We start from the raw sequence: 21,430 nt of genomic DNA, 5'->3' as shown, positions 1-21,430 counted from the left end.
GATGCTCCCTCCAAACCGCCGGCCTCCCATCCCTCCAGCACCCGTCTCCGCCAGGCTCCACGCACGCGCAATTCCTTTTCCCCTGCCACCCTGCCGAAAGCAGCGCAGTCTGGGACTCCTCAAAAAGCTCCGCTTCTGAGAAGAGAGAGCATATGTCTATACATTATATATTTATTCACACACTGAGGCATGTTCCCACTCCCGAGACACACACGGTATGTTCTGACTTTCTCACTCCAGCATGTTTTGCAAATCTGCTCTCCACCCCCTCTATTCCCTCGCTTCGCTTTATCAGGATCTTGTTTAAGGGAAATGCTGCTTACTGTAAACTGGAAACGTTAACATCGGGTCAACAGACCATTTATTAAGAAGCAGCTGTGGGAGAGGGAGGGATGGGGCACCGCTATTTTCCTGGCTCAGCTTCTTCTCCTTCCACTTGGAATATTTATTCCTTGCTGTGATCTTTTTACTCGCTCCTTGCGCTGACAAAATGCCGCCGATATCTGCGGTGCGGGAACTCAAGGACAATCGATATTTCGCTTGAATCAAATACAATGATTTTTTTTTTGTTGTTTTCAAAGCTCAACATTTTGCAATTAAACCTCTCAAGACATGGGGAAAGCGAAGGTAGGGGTTCTTTTGTGGAAGGCAGGAGGGAGCAGCACAGAAGTAGAAACCAGAGCAAACCAGCAGCGAAGCCAATAGAAAGACGCCGCATCGTTTCTTCTTTTTAATACATTTTTTACGAGAAGTGAGATCTTTGATTACATTTTTGATTAGGAGAGACAGGCATTGCCCTGCCCAATGCACAGTTAGAGGGAAAGGAGCCTTTCATGTTCATAGATATGAGACATCAAAACAGCCATTCCCAACTCTTAAAAGGATCAGACAAAACTGCAGCTCAAACTGTGCCAGGGACTTTGGTGCAGGCAGGTTCCCAGCGGAAGGCAGTCTCGGAGTCGTGAGGAATCATGTGGATGCTGACACTCCTGTTAAGCGTGGGGAGAAATGGGGGGAATTTCTCCCAGGGAAATCCAGGACAACGGTGAGGGCATTTCAGAGTGAGAAGACTAGGAGCAGTGACAGCCGTGCTGCAAGAGGAGCTGCCAGAAAGTAGCTCTTAGTTGTAAGGGAAGAGTTGCTCCTGCTCCGTCAGAGGGTCCAGGCGGACCACCAGCAGAGCACAAACAGCAGCAGATTTTTACTTACAGTACAAATAAGTCAGAGTTTCCTCTCTCCCTGCTTCCTAAAGCCTCATGGCCTTACGGGACCTCCCTGTGCCCCGTCACAGGACGGGCACGCTGACACGCGGCTCTGCTGTGCACCACCACCGCTCTCTGTCTTTGGAGCTGCTGGTCCCAAGGGGCCTCTCTGCTTGAGAGGTCACCTTGATTCGCCGATACCCTACAAGAGTTGAATCAGGCGAACAAGAGATTAGAGTTCTGATCTTGCACGACTCCACCTGAATACTAACAATGGCAGCACGGTGTCCCAGCTTATCCCTCACCGTCACTGCACTGACCCTTCATTTGGCTGTGGGATCTGCGAAATCTCGATGGCTGGAACAAGACAGGAGAGCAAATCAACTCATCAATTCATGCAGAATTTAGTGCAGCCTGGACTCAAGCACCTTTTCCTGTCCCAGCTTCCCAGCATGCATTACAGAAGTGAAGCCCAAACCCTGGACAATTTTTCAAGGTCCAAAGAAAGAGCCGCCCAGGTTGGTGGTAAATATGCCGATCACCTTCTCAAAACTTGGCTCAGCTGAGCAAACAGATGTCCTGAAAGCATCAGTTGCACCTGAAGCTAACTCAGATGCATGAACATTCTCAGTATGTCCCTAGTGCCAAACGATGACCATAACACGGACTTGCTGGTGCAGAAGCAGTCATGTTATCACATTTTCTGCCCACCAGCCTGCTTCTGGCCTCTCTTGGCAGAGGACTGTCCTCCAAAGCACTGCAGCACCGCTTCCTCTCTGCCATTACCCTCCACCTCCCATCTCAGCTGGGCACCATGCAGAGATAACGCTGGGATTGCACGGCCACCGCCACCAGGACACCACCTAGCCCAGCCAGTCTCCATCTGTGGCCCCCAGCCCTGGCTGGCCCGAGGTGCTGGCAGCACAACCCCAAAAACATTCAGTTCACACTGATAACAACCAGAGTGTGATGGACAACTGTTCTTTCTCGCAAGGATTTACCTGCCAGGCCTGCCAGAGATTTTTATCCTCTTTTTTCTCTTCTCATGCAGCAATAATGTCAGATTGAGAGAGTCTGTGAGATGCCCACAACTCATTCTCAACAGCACATTGCCACCCAGCCCTACATCTACGTTAAAGATGAGCTCGGCCATCACTCAAACAGCTGAGAGCCGGAGTAAATAAGGGCTTGGATGGAAAACACCTGGCTCCAGCTCAGCCTGGGCATCACAGAGGTGCAGTGCAAGGGTCTGCCAGAAAATTCAACCCCAGTTTCTGCTGAAGTGCCTTATCTATCTGGGAGGGGAACAGCCCTTCTTTTGGGAGATGAATAGCCCTTCTTTCCTTCTGCACGCACTGCTGCTGCTGCTGATAGGCACCAGAAGGGGCTGCGAGCATCTCTGCCCTGGTCTGGGCCAGCCAGGTGGTCGCAGCCTTTTTGCTTGGCTGCAGGCTTAGCTGGTGGGACCCGTGCCTCCCTGCTGGAGGCTGTAATTCACACGCACACCTCTCAGCCGGAGCAGCTCACAGCAGCTTGTCTGCTTAGCGCAGAGGCAGGTGAGAACAGGCTGTACCCAAATGCCACGCTGTATTGGTTTGCCATTACATAGCAGATAGGCTGCCATTGATTTCAATTGGATTTTTGTTCCTAGCAAACTCTCTAGAAATACTTAGCCCAAAGCCTGAAGTGTTTCTGAACACGCACCCTCCTCGTTTTCCACTGCTTATTGATGGGTTCGGTGTCTCCCGGCGTACAGCCCGGAGCAATGCGGCACTCGGATTTCTTCCACCAATGTCACCGGTGGGATCGGAGCAGCACAGGGAGCATGGCTTTTCTTGCTTGTATGGCTTCTTCTTCCGTGAGACACGTAGATCTCTGGTTGCGTCTGAGGCTCTGACTTCACTAGCTGCACCAATTTCGTGACTGCCAATTGTTATTTTTTAATCTTTGACAAACGGTGGTGAGCAGCTAACGCTGCAAGCACAGCCCCACACTGTGATTAGCCGCACAGTTGAAGGGAAGGAAGGTTGCCCCAACATTTTGGCATGAATAACAATGAGGCAGATAATTTTTCTACAAACGCTTTCCTGTAAAGCAGCCTTTAGAAAAATGCCAGTAACACCCCAGGGATATTCACTCCGCTGGATGACGAAGAAGAAACCACAAATTATTTCTCTCTCAGCCTGTGGAAATGTTCCTGTATGTGGCCTCAGAGTTACTGTTAGAGGATGAACTCAAGATACAGAAACAGATACAGCAGGGAACACGTCCCATGGACTTGCTCAAACATCTCCTAGGCATAGCTCCCTCCTGCAGACTCCTGCCTTGGGTCCTGGCTATCCACACGCAATAAAATAGACAGGAACTAAGCTTTGTGCAGGGGATGCCTGCAAAAGTAAGCTGGCCTGTGTTCTCATGCTGCAGAGAGGGGAAAAGTGGGAAAACCAAGGAGAAAATGCAGTATCTGAAAGAAATCTGTGCCAGCAAACAAAGGCAAGAGGCACAAAGAGGGTGCAGCCCCGGTGAGCTAAAGGCACCAGCTGGACACGTGCAGCTCAGGCAAGCATTTTCCCAACCAATTTATATGGAACCACCTTAGCCGAAATATCACTTAATTTAAAACATCCAGGAAACAAAATAATGTCTTGAAGGTCAGGTGGGGGCAGCTTGTAAAGGGCAGGGCAATTTGATTTCCTGCTGACTTGCCACCCATGCTAATGGTCCCTCTACAAGAGCGCTATCAAGGTGAGAAGAGCAGCACGCCCCCCAGCCTCCAAACAGGCTGTGATGGGTGACAAAGCCATCTGCAGCTTCATTCTCTGTGGCGTTGGAAATAAGAATGGGAACTCTAGAGAAACACTTCCAAAGGTGGGCCTCTGGTTGCCCTGTTGCTCAGCCATACATCTGGAACGAGGCAGGGCACCGGGGAAAGGGAATTCCCTCGGCAGCTGAATGGCACTCTCATTTACAAGCCACATGGGACAGAAATGGCCTAGAATTTCCCCCAGGTTCCCGTGACGCTGCTGGCACGCACCACAGTGCTAAGCGCCCCCAAGGACAGAAAAACTCATCCCACCGGTGCTGAGGGATGTCTTGAACAGGGCGAGCCAGCCACACTCCAGAGCTCCTGCTAACAAGGCAGCACACGGCTGCACGGCCACCTTCAACCCCTCTGTTTTTGCCATCCACATTTCTGCATTTCTCTCCATTAACTAAATGCCTCACCGTTCCCCCAAAGGTCAAGGTAGCAGAAAGCAGCAAGGTGTGCTATGAAGAGCTACGTAAATCAGGAGACAGCTCCTGCACCCAGTTAACAGGCAAAGCCCAGAGGCGATGCTCAACTTGATTAAAATAAAGACATATCCCTGCCCGTGCTGGGCTGCCTTGTGCACATATTGTTCCTCAGTTTTTCAGTTTGTAAAATAGAGTAATGGTTTCTGTACCAAACAATGGTCCTGGAAGGCTTAATTCATGTTTGTGAAGTGATTTCAGATCTTAAATTGGAAGGCATGAGAAAGCACAAGTTGTTATTATAATTGCATTATTAAGTGCTGTTAAAAAAAAAACTCAGCTTACGTTTCGTGGAATTCAGGTCCTTCTTCAGACTTGCTTTATGCCCTTGACACATGTATTTGACAATAACCCAAATAGCCTTGATCTTTTATTCCCAGCAGGGCTTTCTTTATACCTTAATGAGGTCTCTTCTTAATCTCTTTTCCGAAGGATAAACACCTCGTCTCAGAATAACCAAATTCTCTGAGCTGCTGTGCGCGAGCTGGGCTGGGTCTGCTCCTCTAATCTTGGCCCAGGGAGGGGACGAGAGCAGGCAGGAGGAATATAGATGGGGTCTCGGCCATCCCTCACAGGATGCCACAGGACACGTGCAGATCTGCCAGCGACGTCTCTATTTCTGACAGTTAGGACGCTCCTGAAATACTTTACTGCTCCTGAGAGCTATGCCAGGCTATTTAGTCCCAAATACGGCAGTATTTTTATCCCTCTCGTCCATAATGCCTGATCTTCAACCTTATCTCTGTTTCGTAGCACAGGATGCTCCCAAGATATATTTCTGACCGTATTTCTGTCTTTTAACTCCAATATTTCACTTCCCTTACCCTTACCATTACCAAATCACCCAGAGATCTACAGCCTTGTTGATATTGACTTTCTTCTCTCTTCAATCCTTCCCTCAGGTTTCCTCTTTTTTCCCCCCTTATCATCTGCAAATTGCATCGTTTTTATCTTCTGCTATGCTGGAAATCTTATCATGAAAGAGAGATTTTTCTTTTTTCTTTTTTTTTAATTAGTACTTGGTAATATTACCAAGCTGTGAGTTTATGGCTTTGTAGATCTTATATTTTTGACACTAATTACTCACAAAGGCTTTTAAAGCAGCATTTCAACATAGCAACTGCCATGACTGTAATTAAGTAAGAAGCAGCAAATTTTTTTACATTTCAGAAAAAGTCTCCAGCCTTCCTGCCCCACATCACAGCTCGGCCCCCGGTATCACTTGGATGAACGAGACCAGACATCAGGAGCATTACTTTCCACGCATGCCCCCAGATCCCCACCCTCACCCAAGCGCTCGGCTGCTGTATTAATAGTGCTGTCAGCGCGGAGCACCTACAGGGATTCTCCATTTGCCTATTGCCAATCTGAAGGGCTCAGCTAATTTTAGACTCGCGGTTTCTGCTTCTTGCAAGAGGCTGCTCTTCCCCCGTTCGCATGTTCAAGCCTCAAAGACTCCCTTTGAACCGACCGCAGGGCTGCACTTGATTTATCTGGTCCCCAGCACCTCCTCTCTGGGACCCGGGAGGGAGGCAGGGGATGTCCTGTGATCCGTACCGATGCCGGATGCCTCGCCAGGAAGGTACCAAGGGCTCGTAGGATATGTTTGTAAAGCAGCTGTTATGGGGATGATCAATTAAAGGCGTCTCAGTGGGGAGAGTTTGATTCCACTGGCCTAATTCATTTCCAAATTACTGCAGGATGCTGCCGTTTACTGTTACATTATTTGTTCTCAAACTCCAAATTAAGATTTTATTGTGCCATTAATTTTTACGCGGGAGCTACCATTAAAATCAATGTTCTCTGCTTAAAACTTGACAGTGTAAGATGACTGATTGTCTGGCCTGTTTCCGACTGCTTTACCACCTCCGAAGTGGATGGGGGACACCAGCCGTGCCGCTAAGACCACGCGATGTGGCCACCAACACGGGAGCGCTTCCAGCCTGGGATGCCCGCAGTGGGTCTGGCATCATGGGCTGCTCTTTCTGACATCTCCCAGGGGATGCGGATCCTCCTTCTGCTAACAAGTCACGGGCAGTGACTGGGGGGAAGGCAGCCAGGGCTCCAGTGCCAGGCATGCAGCCACGGGGGCAGCCCTTGGGGTTATGGCCCAGCCACTGCTGGGATCCCAGCCTCCTTGCTTCTTGCCTTCCCTGAGCTGCCTGTCTCCATCTGTTGCCTCTTGCCCTGCAGACAGGCTACAGCGTTATTTTGTGGTTGCTTTGCACAAAATAGCACAAGGCACCTCCTGATCTATGGCACAGACTCCTGGGCACAAGGGCTATGCTCACCTGGCAGCACCAAGCACCGTTCAGGTGCATGCAAAGCTGTTTTACTCTGCAGTAGGAGCACGTGGCACCGGTGCTGCCAGAGCAAAGAGCAGTAACACAACCACGAATCCCTCACACCATGATTACTGGGGCACACGTGGGACATCCGAGGGCCGTCCTCTGCTGTTCAGGGTGCGTTTTGCACATACATGCTTGCTCTTTGCTGACCACGAGGCTGAGCTTGGCAGGTGTGCACAGGCACGTGGCTTTTTTAATTATTAGGACAGGTCGTCTGAGCTTTTGTTTTTGAGATAATTCTGTTTTCTAATTTTGGAGGTGCCTGCAGGGAAGCGGGCAGCAGATGAGGGGCACGGGGAGAACATTTCCTGACATAAAAAAAAGAGCATTCACCCTTCTCACGCTCGGAGAGGGAACCAGGAGGAAAAAGAAGTTTGATCGTCTAAAATGCGGCACATTAAGCAAAACTGAATACGATATGTAGTGAGTATCTGTGACAAGAGCAAACTGATCCTGCTGTTGGAATATTCATGCAAATAGAAGCAATTTCACTATGATTAAAAAGGCAATTAACTGAAAAAAACGCCAGCAATTTCAGAAGCAGCCTGTGTGTCAGTGAGGCCTCCACGCAGTGCTGAACTGACATTTTGCTCACTTTCATATTCTATCAACGAGATACTCCCTACTACAGCTTGAGAGTGGTAATTACCCCAACTGGAGGCAGATGCTCTTAGAAAGACTCCAACAAAGTCTACACACGCCACTTCATACGCGGTGCACAGAGAGGGGGTTGCAACAGCATCCTGCCTTTCCCACCCCCGCTTGCTCTGCCAGTCGGATGAAAGGCACCGGCATAAAGAGCATCCACAAAAAGAATGGGTCCAAACTAAAAATGTTCAGCCTGGAATACAAAGCACTCGGGGAACGAAGCGCGGGCAGGACTGTGGTGTCACAGCCGCTGTCTGGTGATGGGCTTCAGCACGGTTTTCCCTCTAGGTAACGCAGTCAGATCCACAGTAGGCAAATACCGATGGTGAGGCTTTAGTTATCTGTATGATAGCCTGCATGGGATACGCGTGACAGTGAATGTTTGATCCCTCACAAACCAGTGGATGTTAAAGCAGTATTTGCTGGTGACACCTTCCAGAGACACCCAAACAACTTGCCACAGCTGCAGAGGACCGCTGAGACCAATTCTATCACCCGAGCACTGACTAGAAGCCCAGAACCTCCCATTTTCAGACCTTTTAAAGCCCCAGCTCACCAGACACCTCTGTGTGAGCACCATACACCCCCAGCATCAGGTGAACTAACTGCTAAACAGGCTCGCTGCTGCCTTCTGACAGCAAGCTATTCATTTCCACAGCCACAGGCTGAGCCCTAAGAAGCATCAGCGAATTCTTCCCTAGCAGTTGCTGCTCCATCAGCACCCCAACGCCTGCACGGACGGACAGAGCCGCTGCAATATGCATGAGGAGGCTTTGGGCTAGATCCCTCTGCAAGCTGAGTGTCCTCTGCTTGTCTTTGATGATTAACGGAGCAAAAGGCTTACCCTCCGCTCAAGCCTTTCTGTGGCTGAGGTATTTTGCAGCTAGTCACAAACTCAAATATATTTCCTGTCCGGCAGATACTGTCTACTCTTGAGAGCAATTTTTATTGGATTTGTAATCCCCTTTTCAGTTCTTTCTCTCCCCTTTTAATATTGCCTTTTAAGCCCTTTACCAGGAGTTCACTTTCGGAAGGCCAACAAGGAACAGTGGACGGAGCCTCTGGGTTTAAAAAAGGATATGCACAGAATGTTAATGCAGGAAAAACACGCAGCGTGCTGACCCCTTTCAATTAAGGTGCCATCTCTATCACCTTCAGCTGTCCTGGAAACTTGGATGTGCCCTGAAACAAACAAAAAAAGATCCAAAAAAGCAGTACTTCAGGCATTTAACTGTTTATCTCCCCAGAATGACATATTCTGCGGCTCCCATTACAGACATAACCTCTCCAGACCAGATTCAGCTCCAAGTGCTGAACAATGGCAAGAAAATGGAAACTGTTAAGCAAAAGAAGTAAGATAGTTATGGAGGAGTGGGCATCACAGCAGAAAATGCAGTCTCTGGTATGTGAAGAAACACAAACTTAGAGCTGAAATGCGGCCCTGAAGGAGGACAGGATGCACCTGTCTGGGTAGAGCTGAAGGCCGAGTCCTGGCTTCCTGATCTCTGGAGAAAAGTTACTAAAATAAGTGGTAGGTGCCCATCTTTCCTCTTTCGAAGGAGATAATTCTGTTCTCTTAATTAGCACCACTGGAGGTGGGGCTGGGATTGGGCAGGTGAGGCCTTGCTGGCCAAACCGCTGACTGGATGTGTGGCCTGGGGCCTGCTCTGAGTAACTTCTCAAAGTAACGTAGCAAGGTGAACTCTATCCTCCCACACCACACTCCTGTTTTCTTTCCACCTCTGCTGTCGTGACCATCCCAGTATTATCTCCTTTCCAGGTGAGGAGAGGTTCCTTAGGTTTATTTTTGCTCCTGTCCTTTTAGTTCCACATTTTGGCATGGACCTCTCTGTGCAGAACGGTGAGCAGGATGCGACAGCCTCCCTGCATCCTTCTGCTTTATGTCTGGGAACATCTGTACGTGCAATTAAGAGAGCCAACTCCTTTTACATCCCTAAATGAGTAGACTTAATCACTGCCATAAGAAATCAGACCCTGGTTGGGCATCACGCCTCAGTGAGGCAATTCTCCCAGCAGTCGCTCCCCCAGGACTGGCCCTACCTGTGTGGGATCAGCCCCCAGGAGGAATCTCTCTCGTAGGAGCAGGCCCTCCAGGCTTGTCTTGTCTTCTCCACGGCGGCACTTTCACAAATGTAATTATGAGGAAGCCGTGAGATGCCTCCCTGCTGTGCTGAATGCATTTCATCTGCTTTCTGCAGCACCAAGAGGCTGAGCACCAAGTGCCGGTGCAGGCTTGTGGCGATGTCCATGGGGAGCAAATGGCCATGAGGCATGTTTGGCTTCCTGCTGTGCGAGGTGTGAAGGGAGCCGTGTGAGAATTTATTAAAAGATTGTATGAGCAATGGATGCTGGGATTCCTCCACAACCAAACTCTTTTTCCTCCCCACTCCTCATTCTCATCCCCTGCGCCAGCCCTTCACCAGGATCCTTCCCTGAACAACCTTCCAAGTCCCTGACGCCAAAAATGCGAGGGGAATGCAATGTACCTAGAGCTACAGCAGGAAGCATTGCATGCCCTGGAAAATTGTATGCTTGATGCAATTTGTGTAAGTGCAAAATATATAAACTCCATTTTCCACTTCATCAGCCCCCGGTGCCTCTGCCTGTTCTTGGTGCTGGTGCTCAGGCCTTGGTGTGCCTCAGGAGCATTTCGTTCACCTTGCAGTTGGGTTTTACGGCGTGCTTCCCAGTGACTGCTTCTGATTCAAAAGGATGCCTCAAAATAGACTCAGTCCTGAATTTTCTCCTTTAGATTTATTATCTGCTCCTACGGCATGTAGCTTTAAGTCATTTTATTTTAAACCAGAATATTTTAAGAGTAATCTTTATGTGCATGTCAGGGAAAATAATTAATTATCGCTCTAATTAAAAGGACACTGTTGAAAATAATCCCTCTCTTTTCCTGCTGATTTTGCCCTTTTTCTGTGAGTAAGCTTTACATTTTTGCACGTATATGTTTCTCAAGGAGTTTGAAATTAACAAGGCCTATTTTATTTATGCAACGGTATCAACCAGAAGTTGTGCATCAGCAAAATGCACATTAGGCAGGCGGCAAGGCAAACGTCAATGATTTCATGTAGGTCCCAGATAAGTAGTAAGTATTACTACTATTATTATTATTATTATACGAAATCCTGGATTACATTAAAGAAGCCTAAAAAGCATTCCATCTCCTGCAGGCTGTACTTCAGGTTTAAAGCAAAAAAAAAAAGTGTTGATTAAATGTCATGGCTGAACCAACCTTTAGTAACACCCGGACCAGGATAAAATGCATCTGCCCAGCAGCGCCGTGCTGCCGTCAGGGCTCAGCTCCCTTCATGGCATGCAGAAGGTGCTGGTGACACGGGGCACATCTGCACTGCCAGCTTTGCTCACCACGTTGCTCCACAGCCTGCAGCACGCCAACTGGCTGCCCGGGCAGGGGTGCTCAGACTTCAGGGAGCGTTGGCTCGGCCGAGCACTGCCTGTGCTGAGGTTGGAGACAGCTGGATGAAGGCACCTGGCTCTGCGAGCTGCCGCCAAAGTTGAGCAGAGCTATCAAGGATAATGTCAGAGCAGCCTACATGCATCGCTTCGTGTTCTGCCTTCAGGGAGAGAAGGGTTCTTTAACCACGGTGTTATGGTAGTGATAGACGTAGAGAGCCGCGACTACGCTAGTTCCAGGGACCTTAAATTAAGTAGGAAAAAATCAGATTAATCCCTGGGAAAATGTCATTACACAAAAGTATCTGGCCGTCAAGAAGCTAATTAAGTCAGTCATTTGGAACTAAACAAAAAACCTGGGAGCAGAGAGGAGAGAACAAACCAATGCTCACAGTGGGATGAGCGTAGCAGTCCACGGAGTCCCAGGATTATACCAGCAGCAATGTAAAGCCTCAGTATATAGAAAGACCAGCCTAGGTTTACATTTTAAATCACACAAAATCCAAAGTCTCCCACCTAATCTACATGGCAATCCTGACCTCTGAATCCAACGGCGCAGCTATTTTTCCAGCAATACTCAAAGGAGAAAGAAAGAGAAGAAAGGGAATACTGGACCCCTGCATAATTCAGCGTGTTTTGACAGTCACCTTCAGGGCGTATCACACTCGACTGCTCATCATTCTCAAAGATGGATATGAAAGAGGCTGGAGAAAGGGACACTAGATGATATAATGGAGAAGCAATTAAAGACCACGGAAAACCAAAAGGCAAACCAGCCGCATCTTTCTCTAATTTATAGGACACGGAGCAGACAGTAAGATTGATTCATACATCTCTCATCCTATCAGGGGGAGAGTGGGGATGTACTGCTGGGAGATGATGTACGGCATGGGAAGTGCCAGCTACGCTGGTCCCCGTTGACATAGCGCTTTGTGACACTTCTCTTTCTTCCCAAGGGGCTGCTTGTTGAAAACCCATCAGAGTTTAGCGATTTCTCCAAGCATTAATGCTTTAATGAGACACTATGATACCCTCTCAAAATGCGGAGCCAATTCATGCATGGAGCTCGCAGTACCAGGGGGATGTCTGCGCTAACTGCTGGAGTGACTCGAGCACTGAAAGCTCCGTATGCAGACTCAAACTTAAATAAAACTCATTTATAGTTCAGAGGTGGTAAAACACCGTCTCTTGGTAATTTGCAGCAGAACCTCCTCAGGAAACGCCTTGGAAGAGCAGAGCTCTCTCTCGTTTTCTTTCCCTGAACACTCTCCAGAAAATTCTTCCTTACCTTATCCACTATCACCCCCTAGATGCTGAAGGTTCGCAGACAAGTATGTCAAATGTGTCAGCCTTCCCAGAGTATTAATAACTGTTTCCTGACTGGCTTCATCTTCTGTAGAAACTTTAAAAATATCATAACACACTGTTCTATTTAATACAGAGATAGAAAAGATGGGAAAAGCCAATGACCAATGTGAAATAGGTTACACCCATACGTCTTAAAAGTTTTCTCTAGAAAAATATAGATGATGGAGAAAAGAAACCATGCTGGAGAGATCTGGGCAGCCGGCCATAAATCCAGAAGAAAATTAAGTCCCCACAGCTCTGAAAGTTGCTATTGCTCTTCTTGAAGTGAGCAATTGGGTAATCAGCGTTAATATTAAACAGCTTGTTCTGAAAAAAAAAAAAAAAGAAAGAAAAAGAAAAAAAGGGACAACTCAAAAGATTCTGCCTTCCAGCATCAAGAGACAGAAAACCTCAGACTACCAAATAGTATGTTTTGAATTTTCCTGAATCAATGTATCTAGCTGTGTTGACCTGATAACAAAATGCAAAAAAATCAGGGTCATGCCCACTTTAACCCGCCCCTCATCCAGCAGCATCTCAGAGGTATGCAGGGAGGATTTAGAGGGCAGGGCTGGAAAGGGCCTGGAGACCTGCAGCCACCCAGCCTGGCGGTGCCCACGGCTCATGACACTGCACGAGCTGCCCACACAGCCGCTCCTGCTGGCCTGGAGCAGAGCACGACAGCAAGTTAAATAAAGGGAGATGAGAGCTGTAACAGGCTGCGTGTTCCAAATCGGAGCTTATAAATACTTTGAGGATTGGATAATTTTTATTTTATATATATATATATATATATATATATATATATATATGTATATGAACACAAATATATACATATATAAAAATAAATATACATATACATATATATAACCTCTACGCATGTCATGCCAAGTTCCCTTGCCAGTTAGAAGTCCAAGCAGGGACTTTTAAAAACAGCAAGTAGAGATTTTGTAGATAAACATGTCACTGAACTACAGTATATTAAATTTAGGACTTCCCCAGCTAGATGCAAGTTCTGGGGCCACAGGAAAGCAATGCATCTTCCTTTCCCAACAGAATGAATTTCTGTTTCCTAACCGCATGACACAAAGGGAAGATTTTAAATCAGCCTGAAACAGCAAGCTTGCCTATTCTGAGGCCTGAGCAGTCAAAATTATTTTAGAGGGAGGGAGGCTGGAGGGATAGATGAAGCGAAATACGTTAAGCAAAGCAACTTTTCTTTTTAAAATGGCATCTGCGTGCTGAGGCTGGAGCATTTGGAACTTCAGCAAGAGTCCTGGGGGAGGAATTACCGGGGAGAGCCACAGCATCACTCAACGGACACAACTTTCTCCTTCGTATATCCCCACGGATGTCTATGTGCGTTCCAACTGTCCATGGCACAACCAGGTACTTCTGTGTGTTCACCTTCAGAGAAGTAGGACTGCTGTGTGGGTCAAGACAAGCAGGCACACAGCTCCCTAGGCTGTGCAGAGCCGACCCGAGCAGCACCTACAGCAATGCCCCCATTTCCTGCCAGCTCCATCACTGCCTACAGCACCAGTGGGGTTTGCTCGAGGTGCCTGAACTCACCTGGGCTGGTAGGAGTGAGCCTTCCGAGCCTGTGCTGCAAACAGAGGCACAAAATACCTATGGATCCTGTTGAAACAGCATTTTGTGTCATTCATATTTATCTGAACCTAACCAGGCCTTTATCAGCAGATTGAGGCTTCAGAGGTGGGCGACTCGTGAACTTGAAATAAAAATATACGGCCTTCCTGCTCCGGCGGCCTTGCAGTAGGTGAGCTTATCTGATTCAGCTCTTTCTCAGGAGGCTATTAATTTTTGGCTCTGTATGGACGGGTCTATTACAGGCCCATCCATAACCAGCCCGTAGAGCCTGTAACACTGCCAAGCAGCGTGCTTGGAAGCAACGGGGAATTGCCCCAGGTTCTCCCAGTTCATTTTGCACCAATGCAATACGGCCTGAGGAGGGGCAAAAGCACCACTCCATGGGCACCAGTCTGCAAACCGAGAAGAGAAGAAGGAGCAAATGTTCCCTTCACTCCCATGTTTAGCTCTGGGTCCACGCATCCTGCCCCCTGAGCTCCCCCTGAGCTAAAAGCCATGGGGAGGGAGCACAGAGCCTTCCCCAGCCACCCCTCCTCTTCCTCTCCCCGTCCCCTTGCCGGCGGTTTTCATATTCACAGGCGCGCGTCTCCTGCTCCCAAGAAGTCACCGCTGCAAACGCAGCAGTACCTGCCTGGAATTGAAAAGCTGGACATAACCACGCCGTCCAGCTCTGCTGACTTATCGTTTTGCTATCACCTAGGCCTCATTATCATGCAGTTTATCGCCAGGCTTTGGCTTTCTTACCGCCTTCCTCCCTCTTTGCAGCCCTGCGTCTCTCTGCCCTTCTTATTAAACATGGGCTAGATGCTATCTCTCTGTCCTGCTCCCTCGTCCCCCACGCTCGCCTATCGATTATCTCGTGGGAGCTCCTGCCTGCTGCTCCCCCGGCACCACGGCTGACCTTGCCCAGCACAAAACAAAGCACCAATGTCAGGGGATGCTCGGCAGCGTGGCGTTGTGGAACAGCCCCTTCAGCTCGCTCCTGTCTCACAGAAGGAGGGGAAAAGATGGAAAAGTTGGTTGGAAAAGCTGCAAAGGACAGAGATCAAAATACAGCACGCCAACTTAACGGCTCCTTCCCCGTTTTATGGAAATAATGGAGCTTTTTAACTTGCACATCGACTGCCACAGAGACATCCTGGGAGCTTAATGACATCTGCAAATGCACCCTCACTTGACCTGCCGAGGGCCTTGTAGCAGCCATCCCACTTACTCTTGCAGCGATGATGCTGGCACTGCGCACTAATGGTCTCGGGAACCTTTTGGTTTGACTTTCATTTCTGTAGGTTTCCAGTTGCTGAGGCATGGTGAATACATGCATTCAGAGCACGGAAGAAAATAAATAAATAAATACACAAAATAACCAAGCATCACTTGTGTTGCTGCATATCAGCCGAGTTGCAGGGAGCATCCCGGACGTGTGAACCGTACCATGAAAGGAGGGCCAGGCGCACAGCGGGACGGCACGCGGCTGGCAGCAGCCCATCTCGCTCCCACCGCTGAGGCTGTGCAAAGGGCTCAGGCACAAAAGGAAGAACTTTAAATAAAGATGAAGGGGATGCAGCAGCATTGTCGCACGGCTGATCAATCCAACTCCCACCTCAGAGGTTAGCAGACGCGAGACCTTTTCGGTGGCCTTTCCCAACTCCTCCATTTCTCACCAGCAGGTCTTTTCACACTCGAGTATCTGGACTATTAACCCTTAAAGTTCCCATTTCCCTCCTTCCCATACATTATGTGCATGCACTGCTTTAGCCCAGCAATGACCTTTCTGTTTCTTGCTCCGTGCACACTCCCTGTCACACATACACCAGGGCAGCCCTCAGCACCCTGCTCTGTAGCACTGCCCTTCCTTACGCACGGCCCCCTCTGCCTGTCCCCTGCTGGGCGAGATCATCTCACCACCAAGAGCATCAAACTGTCTTATGGCACAGAGCCCATGAAACCGGCAGCAAAGCCTCTGAAACCATCAGCATCAAGTTATTCTGGATGCCAGAGAGCTGCTTCGTTGACCCAAAGTCCCAAGGACACCACCTGACCCCGACCCCACGAGACCATGTTTCTGAGCCCTCGAGCCCCTCGCTCAGCTACAGACTATTCTCTTTGAACAAAGCACTTCTGACAGGGAGGAAGCAGAGGAGAACACGGCAGTCTCCAGAAGGTGATTTTATCAAAGGCAGCATCTGAACAGAGCCGCAGCGACCGCTGCCTCCTAGGCTCATAGAATTTAGAAAGGTATCCAGGTGACATTCTATGATTTAAAAGTTAATTAAACTGAGCGATATGCTATAACAGCTCCAGGTGTTTATTTCAAGGTAGTCTGGTCCTACAGCATTTAGAAGGAAAGAACTACGGGGGGGGTGGGGGAGGGGGGAATCTAATAAAAAACATTGTGAGTATTGCATTAAGAAGTAATCACACTGTTAAATCATCCTAGTTCTGGAGTGCTTCTAATAACTTCAAACCTTGGCAATTCCCTCCAGTTCAGGCTCATTTCTGTTGTTCTGTTGTCCTCCTTCCTGGAGCTGGCAGGTTTTTCCTTTTAGGAACCCCGGGAGGGAGCCGCACAGCCCAGCAGTGTGCGCATCAGCTGCAACACCTTTGCTGGAAAGCATGTTAGATCCCTTCTGAGCACTAATGGACCGGCTGGAATGGCACCATCCCTTCCACACCGCTGCTGGGCTGGAACAAAAGCAGCCCAGAGGCAGGACACAGCGCTGGGCACGCAGCGACTGCTGACAAACCCCAGCAAAATCAAGAGAGTGGCTGGAATGTAAAGGAGATATGAGTGGGGAAGCGGATACTTCCAGAGGAAAAGGAATAAAAGGAAATGTTGGGAGAGATTTGCTTTCTCTCTCAAATGCAGTTTTAATGGAAAATGATATGAAATTGCGAGTGCGAGACTGACTCACCAAAGTTTCTGTCGCCTCTCAGTAATTCTCCTGGAGCAGCAATGTCTTCGTCATAGGCACAGATTTGTCCCCAGGACCACACTGGTGGAGAATCCTGTTACGCAGGACGCTTGTCCCACGTGCCTGCTAATCACCTGCCACTGGCCCTACAGCAGGCACTCTTCCAAGATTCACCACCTTTTCTTCTACGGGTTCAAAAATCTGCAACTTTTAATCTTCACATCTCAAGGACTGTGAATCCCTGGCAAAGCACCATCTCTGCTCAGAAGCGCTTAGAAAGCTGAGTAAAACCACAGGGCAAAGGGGCTGAGCAAAAGCAGAGATGAAAGTTGTAAGAGCCAGGGGTAGCATGATGGGGTAACAGGGAAGAAAGGAGGGTTCAGTATCACCAGTGCTCACCGAAGGCCTTGAGATACCTCGAAGGGTATCGCATCAAGGAGAGCTCCTCTGCATTTGAAGGCAAAGTCCATTTTTCCATAGTTCGTCAGGTTAATAAATGAGCCCCTCTTCTCCCTACAGCCTCTCCTATTACCAATTCTCATGCAGCATGCCAGAGCCTCCTTTCACTATTAATACCACTCACTGTGAAATGTAATTACCAGCTCTATCACAAAGCGTCAGGCACATTTATCCACTGTACACACTCGCTGATTCCAGATCACATCAGTCACTGGCAGGCTTGTTCTGACAATGTTCTCCGAAGGAAAAAGTGTCTGCACAGGCTCCCAGCTCACTTAGGACACTCGAGCACAGTGTAAAACCGTTCTGCGGTTTGAAAACGGGCTCAACAAGTGAGCACGAAAAACAAGAAGCAAAGAGAGAGATTTAATTTAATACGGACTCGTAGTTTAAATCCAAAGGAAAGAATGGGGAGAGGCAGAGCAAGTGTTTGGCTGGAGAAGACGTACGAGTAAATGCTCTAGAAAGCAATTCAAAATGATTGAGTGAAATGAATGGCTCCCTCTTCCAGCCTGACACAAGCAAAATCCCTCCTTTGCTTTCTGCTTTAACACTCCTCATTATGTTTTGATTAAAGCCAATACAAAAAGCTCTCTTGCTGTCCCTTGCTTGTGGCTTTCTTTTTCCACCTCCCTCTTTTACAGCTCTTTGCAGCCATTTCCTAGCAAGCACACAGGATCCCCAGAAATTGCATTGTTCTATTCTTTGCCATTTGGTGAAGCTGCAACTCTCACAAAGGGCAGGGAATCAGCCAGACGTATCAGCTTCAGCTTTATTTAAAAATCCTATTAGTTGGAAGAGAAAATAATATACATTCCTACTGATATCCAACCGGCTCTTATATTAAGTGTTTCCAATTCCACGGGGCTAGAGGCAGCCTTTCCTGTCCTGTCTGAATATCAAATACGTGCTTTGAAGGCGGTACCTTCATTACACTCAATATTCTTGCAGCTGTTTAAAAGCAGGCAGCCTATGCTTATAATGGGAAAGAGATAAAAGGTGAATTTTATTTACAGTTGAGTGTTACCACTGGGCTATGAACACGGAAATAAAACCAGAGAAATGCAACTCAAAGTACTTCTGACAAAGTAAAATAAGAATAATCAGAATCCTTGAGAAGGGAAGGAGCGGAACCGAAACAGATTAGTTATGTTAACCACTTAGGTAGCAGCGTGCCTCCAACTTTTAGACTCCGGTGTCTCTACTCACAGACCACCACTGGCAGTGCACTGGATCATCTTTCAGTACTCAAGGGAGAAGATACTCAGTGCTCTAGGCTATGGCTTATGCAGTGCCCCAGCCCATGCACTGTAGGAACCCGGAGCTCCAACCACCACCTTTGCTGCACGATGCCTGGGCACATTTCCTTCCTGGAGGCTGTGCTCAGTAATGGCACAATGCCAGCGGCAGTCTGCACACCAGTGCCCTCCAGTTCCCACTGGTTTCCAAGACAGAGCTGGGGGAAGGTGCCTTCTGAAAAAGAGGGCTCAGAGCTTTTCCCTCGAGAAAAAAAAAAAAAAAAAAAAAAGAACAGAAGCAGTAAGCTTGCAAAAACTTCCATGTTCTGAAAATCCACAGGATTAAACTGCTCCAGGCGAGAAAGAAAACAAGGTGGGTGTCTTCCAATTAAAATAAAGCACAACTGCATGACCTGCTATGGTACGTTTGTCCTAGGTACACATCAAAGCAACATCCGGAATAAATCCCTGGGCACCTTAAAAGTATAATGATGGTGCTCCCCCGAACCCAGGAGGCTCAGATGTTCCTGTTTCCACATGGCTGTGCTCCTCAATACCAACAAATGCAACTGGTGGGGGAGAAGGGAAGGGAACAGCTGAACTTCAAACCTTTCCCACACTCTTGTAATTTTGGTGTTGCTTTCAATAGTGATTAATTTGTGGATCATCTTCTTCTAATCTCACACAATAATGATGTTTCCTGCTTTGATTCAAGCCTTTTTAAGCACGATGGTGGCAGATGGCAGGCTATTACACAGCATGGCCGCACTGCAATGGAAGCAGGAAGGATTATTAACAAAAATAGTAACTCTTCAAAAAGGTGAGGGCCCGTGGAAGAGCTGTGGTTTTATTTTTACACCTCAAACCAGTTATTTGAATGCATTATGAATGCTGTAAATATACCCAATGGATATAATGAAAATCCATTATTAATTTTCACTCATTATTAATGAACTTATAAATTCACAAGTGATGGAGCCATGACAGTGTGAGGGAAAGGTCATGAATAATAACTGCAGATGAATAATATATGCACAGTTAGCTCACAGGATACTCTGCTCATATGACTGTAGTGCCTCATGTTTATTTAACTCAGCAGTGCATTGATTTTTTTTTATTCTTTGTTGGATAATAGCAGGAAGAATTACAGGGACTACAATCTCTATTAAGTTGATGGATCACAGCGGACAGCTGATCCTTCTGCAAGGGTCTCCTGTACCCTAACACCAAAAAAGGCCAGGATCCCCCTCTCTTCTCCATCACATTCTTCCTCCATCACACCCTCCTGCCTCGCCTCATTTATGCTCATTGCTGGCACGTGGAAAATATCAGATTTAGAAAGGGCTGTAGCAGACCCAGAGGTAAACGCAGGGCTTGCCCAGGTGGCAGGTGAGGGCAACGAACCTGAGACGTGCCTGCATCTCTGGTGGCATCTCCGTGTGACAAATGGGGGGAGGCAAGCCGTGTGCTGTGTGTGCAGACAGACAATTTTGTTTTGGTTCCATCTGTTAGGACTAATTTGTTAATTATTAAATAGATAATTTATCATCGCTGCATGCTCGATCGGTGTTTATTATCCACTGTCTGAGGCAAAGGGAGTGCTGTGTGAATGAAGATGGGATTAATTAATAACGAAAAGTTCAGGCAGCTGCAAACTTGTGGTAGCTGCTTCCAGTCCCTGTCTTTCCCTGAACAAGGAGGAGGCTGAGAGATGGGATGAAACATCAGAAATTCAAGTCACTGACTGTCAGATTTCCTCCTTGCCCCCAAAAACTAACCGCTGCTGGATGATGGAAAGCAAACTCTATCTCTTCAGACATTCACCTTAGCACTTTCCAACCAATTTCTTCTTAGGCTAGGCCCAGCTACTCCATTAATCACAAACTGCGAGCAAGCAGCTCTCCGGAGGGTTTGCTCTGGTCAGCATCACCGTGCCATTCCCAGCCCCACGGAGGAGAACTGGGTCACTGTCCCCTTCCTACAGAAATCTATAAACCGCAGCCAAAGCAAAACAGCAGATCTCTGGGCTTCAAGTGGAGACGCCAGCTCTGTTTTTTTCTCAGCCACTATTTAATTTAGGCGAAAGGGGGTGATGGGAGAAGGGGATGAGGTGATAACAGTAGAAAGGAAGAAGCCCTCAGAAACTTCCTGATGTGCCCTTCTTTGCAACCCTCGCTTCATGTGGTAAAAAGTGAAGGATAAGACACACAGACACACTTACAGTCCTACACATTTCATTACTGAAAAGCATTCACAAAGTTTCAAACAAAGAAATTCCAAGAGGAATCTCAAGAGAGTGAAAAAAAAAATCCTAAACAGGCCACAGGCCAAATAAACACCAACCTGGTGTTTATTTTTTCTCTCCTATACAGGAGAGATCCCGAAATGCAAGACACCAGAGGAAATTGATGCTGAGAGCACACAAACAGATAACTTTCAAAGAGCCAAGTACCCAACTCACCAGCTCTTCACTCTTCTAAACAGAGGCATCGAGGGAAATCAAAGCAAAGAGACGGTACGGACGGTGTGTTATTTGATGAAAGACACCTCTCAGCTTAATGGACAGGCCACAAACAGCAATCATGCCTGCAGTCATGCAGCCTGGAAGAGAGATGCATCATGTTTTGCTCCCGGTAGGAAAAGACCTTCCCCATAAAACTTCTTCAGCCAGACCTTTAGGGAACTTCAGGTGGCATTTTGGTTACCTGTTGCTCTGCTGTGCCTCCACCCCTCATGAGCAATTTAACAAGTATTTTGTACAAACAAAAGTTTTCTTGCTAAATAAATAACTTATGGCCGAGTAAACAAAAACTTTTTAAAAATGCATGTTTTGATGCAATTGCTTTTTTAATTGGCTCGTTTAACATTTGAAATTTGATTTAATTTTCAACTTTATTATCCTCACCATGGGGTCAGGCTGCCAGAGATAC

General features: G+C 47.7%; 1 protein-coding gene and 1 long non-coding RNA gene across 6 annotated transcripts in view; both read right to left on the bottom strand.

Moving 5' to 3' along the window:
* The window catches only part of MAD1L1 (mitotic arrest deficient 1 like 1), a 348,528-nt gene that overhangs the window by 18,455 nt on the left and 308,643 nt on the right, over positions 1 to 21,430 (bottom strand). The window lies entirely within an intron of this gene.
* On the bottom strand, positions 372 to 1,732 carry LOC311444931. Of its 3 annotated transcripts, none has more exons than XR_014698132.1 (3): positions 1,508 to 1,732; positions 1,210 to 1,404; positions 372 to 1,103 (listed from the first exon to the last, which is right to left on the bottom strand). It is a non-coding gene; the product is annotated as an uncharacterized lncRNA (long non-coding RNA). The 3 variants fall into 3 exon arrangements; XR_014698133.1 differs by having other exon boundaries at positions 1,523 to 1,732; XR_014698131.1 differs by having other exon boundaries at positions 372 to 1,404.

Source organism: Aythya ferina (assembly GCF_964211825.1).
Source record: "Aythya ferina genome assembly, chromosome: 15".
In the NCBI taxonomy this organism is placed as follows: domain Eukaryota; kingdom Metazoa; phylum Chordata; class Aves; order Anseriformes; family Anatidae; genus Aythya; species Aythya ferina.
This window is presented reverse-complemented; position numbering and strand designations above follow the sequence as displayed.